Genomic DNA, 10552 nt, shown 5'->3' on the forward strand with positions numbered 1-10552 from the left:
ACCCCAATAAATAATATCAGAAATGAAAGAGGAGAAATAACAACTGATACCACAGAAATACAAAGGATTGTCAGAAACTACTATGAACAATTATATGCCAAGGAATATGAAAACCTTGATGAAATGGACAAATTTTTAGAAAAATATAATCTTCCAACACTGAAGGAGGGAGAAACAGAAAGCTTGAACAGACCGATAACAGCTGGGGAAATGGAAGCAGTCATCAAGAACTTCCGGCACACAAAAGCCGAGGGCCGGACGGTTTCACAGGAGAATTTTACAAAACATTGAAGGAAGAGCTAACCCCTGTCCTTCTCAGACTATTCCAAAATATCCAAGAGGAGGGAAGACTCCCAGACTCTTTTTATGGGGCCAGCATCACCCTAATCCCAAAACAAGATAAAGGCCCTACAAAAAAAGAAAACTACAGGCCAATTTCGCTGATGAACATAGATGCCAAAATCCTCAAGAAAATATTGGCAAACCGCATACAGCAATATTTTAAAAAGGTTATCCTCCACGATCAGGCGGGATTCACCCCAGGGACGCAGGGATGGTTCAATATATGCAAGTCAATAAACGTAATACATCACCTAAACAAAAGAAAAGACAAAAACCACATGATCATCTCGATAGACGCAGAAAAAGCATTCGATAAGGTATAGCACCCATTTATGATCAAAACACTCAGCAAAATGGGAATAAATGGGGCATTCCTCAACATAATAAACGCCATATGTGAAAAACCTACAGCCAATATCATACTCAACGGGCAAAAACTGAAAGCTTTCCCACTAAGATCGGGAACATGACAAGGATGTCCGCTTTCACCACTTCTTTTGAACATGGTATTGGAAGTCCTAGCCACAGCGGTCAGACAAGAGAAAGAGATAAAAGGCATCCAAATAGGAAAGGAGGAAGTAAAGCTATCATTGTTTACAGACGACATGATAGTGTACATAGAGAACCCTGTAGACTCTACCAAAAACCTCTCAACCTAATAAGTGAATTTGACAAAACAGCAGGATACAAAGTCAACATTCAGAAATCAGAGGCATTTTTGTACACCAGCAATGAAATAGAAGAAGAAGAAATCAGAAAAAAAATACCATTCGATATAGCAAGAAGAAAAATAAAGTACCTAGGAATAAATTTAACCAAGGACGTAAGAGCCCTCTATGCAGAAAACTATACAACATGGAAGAAAGAAATTAAGGAAGACACAAATAAATGGAAGCATATACCATGCTCATGGAATTGAAGAATTAATATCATCAAAATGGCCATACTATGCAAAGCAATTTATAGATTCAACACAATCCCTATTAAGATACCAATGACATATTTCACAGACATAGAACAGACATTTCAAAAATTCATATGGAACCATAAACGACCCCGAATAGCCTCAGCAATTTTGAAAGAAACACAAAGTAGGAGGGATCACAATACTGGACATCAAACTCTACTACAAAGCCACTATACTCAAAACAATCTGGTACTGGCACAAGAACTGATCCATAGACCAGTGGAACAGAATAGAAAGCCCAAATGTAATATTTGACAAAGGGGGCAGAAGCATAAAATGGAGCAATAATAGCCTCTTCAACAAATGGTGTTGGGAGAGCTGGACGGCTACATACAAAAAAATTGCAATTGGATCATCAGCTGACACCATACACAAAAATAAAGTCAAGATGGATAAAAGACTTAAATATAAGTCGCAACACCATCAAAGTCCTAGAGGAGAACATTGGCAGGAAACTCTCAGATATCCCACGCAGCAATTTTTTCACCGATATGTCTCCTAAAGCAAGGGACATAAAGGAAAGAATAAACAAGTGGGACCTCATCAAAATAAGAAGCTTCTGCACAGCTAAAGAATACATTAGCAAAATGAAAAGGAAGCCAACCATATGGGAAAATATATTTGCTAATGATACATCAGATCAAGGTTTGATCTCCAAGATATATAAAGAACTCACTCGACTCCACTCCAAGAAGACAAATGATCCAATCAAAAAATGGGCCAAGGACCTGGGCAGACACTTTTCCAACGAGGAGATATAGAGGTCCCAGAGGCATTTGAAAGGATGCTCAGCATCCCTAGCCATCAGAGAAATGCAGATCAAAACCACCATGAGGTACCACCTCACACTGGTCAGAATGGCTCTCATAAACAGATCAACAAACAACAGGTGCTGGCGAGGCTGTGGAGAAAAGGGAACACTAGTCCACTGTTGGTGGGAATGCAGTCTGGTACAGCTACTGTGGAAAGCAGTGTGGAATTTCCTCAAAAGCTGAAAATGGAACTGCCTTTTGATCCAGTGATTTCCCTGCTGGGTCTATACCCTAAGAATCCCAAAACGCCAATACAAAAGAACCTACACACCCCAATGTTCATAGCAGCACAATTTACAGTAGCCAAGTGTTAGAAGCAAACTAAATGCCCATCAGTAGATGATTGGATCAAAAAATTATGGTACATTTACACAATAGAATACTACGCAGCAGAAAGAAAAAAAGAACTACTAAACTTCACAACAGCATGGATGGAACTTGAGAGCATTATGCTAAGCGAAATAAACCAGGGGCAAAGGACAAAACCATGTGATCTCACCTATAAGTGGAACCTACCCAACGATACAAAGATGCAAGGAAAATAAGACCAGTACACTGAAAGGAAAAGAAACCAACCGAGACAAGAGGGAAGGAGGGAGGGTGGGCGGGGGAAAGGTAAGGAAGGGGAAAGTCAAGGAAGATATAGCAAGGATACATGGACAAAACGAAAGGGGAAGAGATTGAGAAGGAGGGAGGGAGGGAGGGAGGGAATGGGTAAGAATAAGTGGTGGGGGGAAGACAGGGACAAATGTATTTGAAAAAATAAAGAAATAAATTTAAAAAGAAAGAAAACACAAACTAAAAAAAGAAAAGAATAAAAAAAGGAAAAAAGGAACCCCTACTTTTTGCGACAGCATGGATTGAACTGGAGAATATTGTGCTAAATGAAATCAGCAAGTTGGTGAAAGACAAATACCATATGATCTCACCTGCAAGTGGAATCTATTCAACAAAATAAACTAATGAACAAAATAAACCCCAAGCATGGAAACATGGATCATACTGAAAATGAGCAAAGGGGATGGGGAAGGAGGACAGTGGTAGAAAGAAGCAGAAGGGACTAAAATAAGAACATGAATGACCCATGGACATGGACAACAGTCTCGGCATTGACCGTGGATTGGTAGGGGTTGGGGTGAGATGGGTGGAGGAGGGCAGCAGAGGAATAATTGAGACAAGTGTAATAGAATAAACATGATTTTTTCAATAAATAAATAAATTGAAAAACTAAACAAAAAAAATAAACAAAAGATTATTTTTCCTCAAAGTTTGAGCCTAAAACATGGGTGTGCAGTATACACAGGAGCACATTATACACAACAAAATATGGTAATTTCCTGAGCATGACTATAATAATGCAAATTCTAATAGTGTGATTGTATTATTTATTTTTAAATTCAATTTTTGGGTGGCATTTGTTAATAGGATCATATAGGTTTCAAGTGTATATTTCTATGATTCATGAACTGCGCATACTGCATTGTGTGCCCACCATCCAAAGTCAAATCATCTTTATTCACCATATATTTGGTTCCCTTTTCTCCCCATTACCCTCACCTCTTTTTTTCCACTGGTAACAACCATACTACTTTGTGTATCTGAGTTTTACATCCCACCTATGAGTGGAATCATATGGTTCTTAGCTTATTCTGACTGACTTGTTTCATTTAGCATAATATTCTCATGGTCCATCCATGTTGTCGCAAATGTCAGTATTTCATCTTTTCTAATGGCTGAGCAGCATTCCATTGTCTGTATGTACCACATCTTTCTTCTCCAATCCTCTATTGAAGGACATTTTGGTTGTCTCCATGTCTTGGCCGCCATGAATAATGCTGCAGTGAAAATAGGGGTATATATATCTTTGCAAATAAATAATTTTGAGTTTCTGAGGTAGATACCCATGAACAACTACCATGCCGTTTTCCAGTCTACATTCCTACCAGCAGTGAATGAGGGTTCCTTTTCACCACAACCTCACCAACATTTTTATTATTTGTTTTGTCGATAATTACCATTGTAACAGGTGTGAGGTGATATCTTGTAGTTCTGATTTACATTTCTTTAACAGTGAGTAAAGTTGAACATCTTTTCATATATCTGCTTACCGTTTGCATATTTTTTTAGAGAGGTGTCTGTTTAAGTCCTCTGCCCATTTTTGAATTGGATTATTTGTTTGGTGTTGAGTTGTATGAGTTTTTAAAATATATTTTAGATATTAATCCTTGCTGGAGCTGTTGTTTGCACATATGATCTCCAATTTGATTGGTTGCCTTTTGATTTTGTTGTTAGTTTCTTTTGCTATGTAGAAGCTTTATAGCTTGATACAGTCCCATTCATTTACTTTTTCCTTAACTTCCCTTGCCTTTGGGGTCAAATTCATAAAATGTTCTCTACAACCAAGGTCTGTAGGTATAGTACCTATGTTCTTTTTTCTATGTAATTTATTATTTTGCATCTTATATTTAGGTCTGTGATCCTTTTTGAACTAATTTTTGTACACAGGGTCAAACTGTAATCTAATTTTATTCTTTTACATATAGCTTTCCAATTTTCCCAGCACCATTTATTGAAGAGGTTTTTTTTTTCCATTGTGTGTTTTTGGCTCCTTTGTCAAAAATTATTTGCCCATATACATGTGGTTTTATTTGTGTGCTCTCAGTTATGTTGCATTGGTCTGTGTGTCTGTTTTTCTGCTAATACCATACTGTTTTGATTATTGTAGCTATATAGTATAATTTAAAGGACATAGTGTAATAACTCCAGCTTCATTCTTTTTTCTCAGGATTGTTTTGGATATTCGAGGCCTTTTGTGGTTCCCTACAAATCTGATGATTTTTTTGTTCTATTTCTTTGGAAAATGGCATTGGGATTTTAATGGGGATTGCATTAAATCTGTATACAACTTTGAGTAATATGGCCATTTGAACTATGTTGAATCTTCCAATCCATGAACACAGAACACCTGTACATTTTGTTGTATCTTTTCAATCTCTTTAAATAATGTTTTGTAGTTTTTTTATTATATAGGTCCTTCACATCCTGTGTTAAGTTTATTCCTAGGTGTTTTATTCTTCTGGTTGCAGTTGCAAAAAGAATTGTTTTTTCATTTCTCTTTTCTGCAGTTTCATTTTTAGCAGATAGGAAAGCAGTGGATTTTTGTATATTTATTTTGTATCCTGCAACTTTACTGTGTTTATTGTTTCTAATAGTTTTTTGGTGGAGTCATTAGGCTTTTCTACATACAGAATCATGTCATCTGCAAAAAGTGATGCTATTACTTCTTCCTTCTCAATCTGAATGCTTTTTATTTCTTTCTCTTGCTTGATTGCTCTGGCTAGGACTTCCAAAACTATGTAGAATAAGAGTGGTGAGAGTGGGCATCCTTGTCTTGTTCCTGATTTTGAAGGAAAAGATGTCAGTTTTTCACCATTGAATATACAGGATCCAGCACAAATAATACCTCCTTTTTAATACAAAATCTTTTATTACAAAATCATAAATATAATTCTGTAACATAACACTATCACACTCAAGCACACCATATGACATTTTAGGTGACATGTTCAAATTAAAACTATAAATTATGACACCCATATTGTTACCCTACCAACCACATTCAAGCAGGCATTATTTCTGCCAGATCCTATATATTAGTTGAGGGTTTATCATATGTGGGCCTCATAATTACGTTGAGGTACTTTCCTTCTATATCCATTTTTTTAGTGTTTTAATCATAAATGGATGCTTAATCAAACGTTTTTTATTCATCTATTGATAAAATCATGAGATTTTATCTTTTGTTTTGCTAATGTGGTATATTACATTGACTAATTTGCATATGTTGAACCATACACATATATTATGCCTGGGAATGAACCCCAGTTGATTGTGATGTGTTATATTTCTAAGTTGTTGTTGTATTTGATTTGCTAGTGTTTTACTTAGGACTTTTGCACCTGTATTCATTATAGATATTAATCTGTAGTTTTCTTTTCTTGTGTGTATTCTTGCCAGGTTTTGGTATGGGGGTTATGTTGGTCTCATAAAATGTTAGGAATTATTGCCTCTCTTTCAATTTTTTGGAAGAGTTTGAGAAGATAGGTATAAAATTGATTACATTATTACTTCTTCTAGCATTTTAGCATGCAAAAATATTTATACTAGGATTTTGGTTGATGTCATTAATTATGGTAAATGTCTTCTCTTCCTATACTTCTAAAATTTGGGGGGTCAGGCACAAAATTATTTTGTAAGGGATAATGTTTTAGCACCTATTAAAATAAACATTATTTTATTAAAAGTTTTATAATTAACTATATTTCCTATAAAAACATAGTGAATAATATTGTAATAACTATGTATGGTGCCAGGTGGGTATTAGATTTATTGGGAGGAATCACTTCACAGATTATTGGGTTGGCTCAAAAAGACACATTTTTCATTTTCACAAATAACTTTTATTGATTTGTATATTTTGACTATGTCAGCCATCTCCCACATGGTATAACATTGATCTCAATTATTGTCTTGATTTTATCACTATCAACTTTTACTGGTCTACCAGACCTTGGAGCATCTTCCAGTGAGAAATCTCCAGCACAAAACTTTGCAAACCACTTTTGACATGTTCCATCAGTCACAGCACCTTCTCCATTCGCTGCACAAATCTTTTTTGCACTTCAGTTGTTTTTACCTTTCTTAAAATAATAAAGCATAATATGCCAAAAATATTGCTTGTTTTCTTCTATCTTCAATATTAAAATGGCTACACAGAAATTCACCAATTCTGATAGTTTTTTTTAATGAATGTTGATAGGACAGCTGTCACAATACAACCTAACAAATTGTCATAAATGAAGTTTAAAGACAACTAAATGATACTAAAGCCATCTTATGAGAAAAAAAAATCAAAAAAACCTTTTTGCCAAGTCAATATATAAACATCTAGCCACTAATATATAAATGTCTACTTGGCCATGCCTTTCTTTCTTTTTTTCTTCTTTTCTTTTTCTTTTCCTTCCTTCCTTCCTCCTTCCCTCCCTCCCTCCCTTCCTTCTTTCCTTCCTTCCTTCCTTCTTCCTTCCTTCCTTCCCTCCTTCCTTCCTTCCTTCCTTTCCATTGCAGGGTTTGTTTCTATGCTATTTTGGTGAATCTACCATTATGCTGATAAGTTGGACTTAGTTATTTTTGTTGCTCTTATTGTTTTTCTTTGACAAATAGTTTCTGAACTTTCTTCCCTTTCCTCTGTTCTGCCCATTGATAAAATAAAATAAATGTCATTTTAGAGATGAGTTTTTGTCTAATTTTTCAGTGGCCATAATTTTGTTTTTATTTTTTACTTTTTAGCCTGCGGACGCCCTGGTAGCCATTACTAATTGGGTCTACTTTTTTATTACATTAATTTGTGTAACATTTTTGTTTATTTATATATATTTTTGGTGGGGATTATTTGGCTGATTTTTTTCTAGGTTCTTAATTTATACACATATCTTGTTAATTTTTAGTGTTGTCTATTTAAGGCTAAGAACTATTTTATAATTTTACCAATACCTTTCATTTTAACATGTAATTTCTGATGTGATTTATTAACCTAAGAAATCATGCAGAACTTCCATTAAATTTGTGTTTGGATAGATTTATTTTTTTTACTAATACTGATTTCCAATTTGTTGTAGCTTTCTTAGAGAATATGGCTGAAACAGGTTCTGTTTTACAGATTTGAAGCAGAGATTTAGATTTATAAATTATCTTGGAGGGGCTTGGTATTCAAACACAGATGGCTTCACCACATATTGTTAAAATACCTATATCAGATCATTAGGAATAAAAGAACATGTTGCCACTCAGGACCTCTGACTCTGAGTCAGTTCACAAGTTTCTCTCTTCAAGTATGGAAGCCAGTATCTGGTGCTCACTCTAGCCAGTTCACCAGCAGCATGGCTACACTTGCTCCTGAGACAGATGCTTCTACATTTTATGGATTAAGAAATAAATCCTTCATCAAATATATGGTAACTAGACTTTTGGTGGTGAGCATGCAATGGAAAATACAGAATTAGGTTGTACATCTGAAATTTATATAATGTTATTAATCAATGTTACCTCTAAAAATTTCTAAATTTTTAAAAAATTTTCTAAAAAATAGAAAATAGCTTATAGAGTAAGCATATTAAAAAGTGGGGGGAAGACATAGACACTTAGAGAATTTAACAATTCCAAATGTAAATGTGAGCCATAAATAAAGGCTGTGATTTTTTTTTTCAAAATGACTTCTGTCACTCATTTGAGTTGTTTCAAAGTATGACAAAGAATTTGTTTTGAAAAATTTAAGAAAACAATGAAATGCTGTTGCTGCTTTAGAATTTTATCTATGGATTTGCCTGTTGTGGATATTTTCTATAAATGGAATGTGGGTTTTTATCCCCCTTCATTCTATTAATGTTGTATATTAAATTGATTTACATATGTTGAACCAGGAACCTGCTTGGTCATGGTGTAAAATCCTTTTAATATGCTGCTGGATTTGGTTGCTAGTATGTTGTGAAGGATTTTTCCATCTATATCTATAAGGGAAATTGTCCAGTAGTCAACTTTTTTGTAATGTTTTTATTAGACTTTGCCATTAGGGTAATAGTGGCCTCAGAATGAATTAGGAAGTGTTCCCTCCTCTTCTACTTTCTGGAAGACTTTGAAAAGAATTGGTGTTAATTATTTAAATGTTTGGGAGAGCCTTGGCTGGGTGCCTTACATGGTTAGAATGATGTTCCGTATACCAAAATGTCATGGGTTTGATTCCAGGTCAGGGCATATACCTAGTTTGTGGGTTTGATGCCCAGTCGGAATGCCTACAGGAGGCAACAATTAATATTTCTCTCTCTCCCTAAAAATCAATAAACATATCTTCAGGTGAGAATTAAAAAAAAAATTTTTAAGAAAAATGTCTGGTAGAATTCACCAGCAAAGCCAAATTTTTTGGGAATGGGATGATGCTCCAACCAACTAAGTCATCTTGCCAGGGCATTGAAACAATTTTTGATTTAAAGTCTGCCATGTCTGATATTAGTATAGTCACCTTAACTCTGTTTGGTTATTATTTGCATGGAATATTTCCCCCCAATATCATTTTCGACCTATTTGTGTTTTTGGACCATAAGTCTCTCAGAGTTAGCATATAGTTGAATCATTTTTTAAATTTAAATCCTTTCTGTAGGTCTGTTGTTCTCTTCTTTTTAATTGGAGAGTTTAATCAATATATATTTAAGGTAATTACTGATAAAGAAGGACATACTTCTGCCAAATTTATATTTGTTCTCTACACATATATTTTTGTGTTCTGTAATTCTTAAAAATACTGCCTTCTTTTGTGTTTAATTGATTTTTTCAAGTGTATATTTTTGATTCCTTCTCAAAATGTATATTCTGTGTGTGTGTGTGTATATATATAAATATATATATACACACACACACACAGAATATACAGAAAATATTTTCTTCAGCATTAACCTGGGGATTACAACTATCATCATAAATTTATAACAATCTAGTTAGAATTAATATTAACAAATAATATACAAAAATTCTTCTGCTATACAGTTCCATCTCCCCTTATATTGTTATTGTCACAAATTATATCTTTATATATTGTGTGCTCATTAACATAGGTTCATAGTCAGTCTTTATTCATTTTTCTTTTAAATCACATTGGGGAAAAAAAGAGGAGTTACCAGCCAAAAATACAGTAATACTGATTTTATACTTAACTATATAGCCACCTTTACTGTCATTTAATATTTGTATGGCTTCAAGTCACTCTCTAGTGTCCTTTCCTTTCAGCATTTCTTGGAGGACGGGCCTGGTACTGATGAACTCCCTCAGTTTGTTTTTCTGGAAATACCTTAATTTCTCATTTACTCTTTCTATAGAATTTTGGATTGACCCTTTTTTCTTTCAGCACCTTAAATTTACAATCCTACTGTCTTCTGGAATTCATGGTGACTAATAAAAAATCGGCTCTTGCCCTGACTGGTATAATTCAGTGGGTTGGGCATCATTCTGCAAACCAAAATATTCCTGGTTCAATTCCCAGTCAGGGCAAATGCCTGGGTTGCAGGCCAGATCTCCAGTTGGAGATCTGCAAGAGCAACCAATCCATGTTTCTCTCACACACCAAATTTCTCTCCCTGTCTTTCTCCCTTCCTTCCTCCTCTCTAGAAATAAAATAAAATCTTCTTTAATAAAAGAAAAATTGGCTCTTAATCTTATTGAGGATTTCTTGTATGTGAGAAGTCTTGCTGATTTCAAGATTCCTTTTCTTCTTTTTAATCATTTTTAAATTGTTATTCTATTACAGTTGTCCCAATTTTTTCCCCTTTGCCCTCTTCCACCCATCCCACCCTCTGCTCCCACAGTCAATCTCCACAATGTTGTC

This window comes from Pteronotus mesoamericanus, unplaced genomic scaffold (assembly GCF_021234165.1).
Source record: "Pteronotus mesoamericanus isolate MK-2021 breed Mesoamerican mustached bat unplaced genomic scaffold, CSHL_Meso_final contig_25, whole genome shotgun sequence".
NCBI lineage: Eukaryota > Metazoa > Chordata > Mammalia > Chiroptera > Mormoopidae > Pteronotus > Pteronotus mesoamericanus.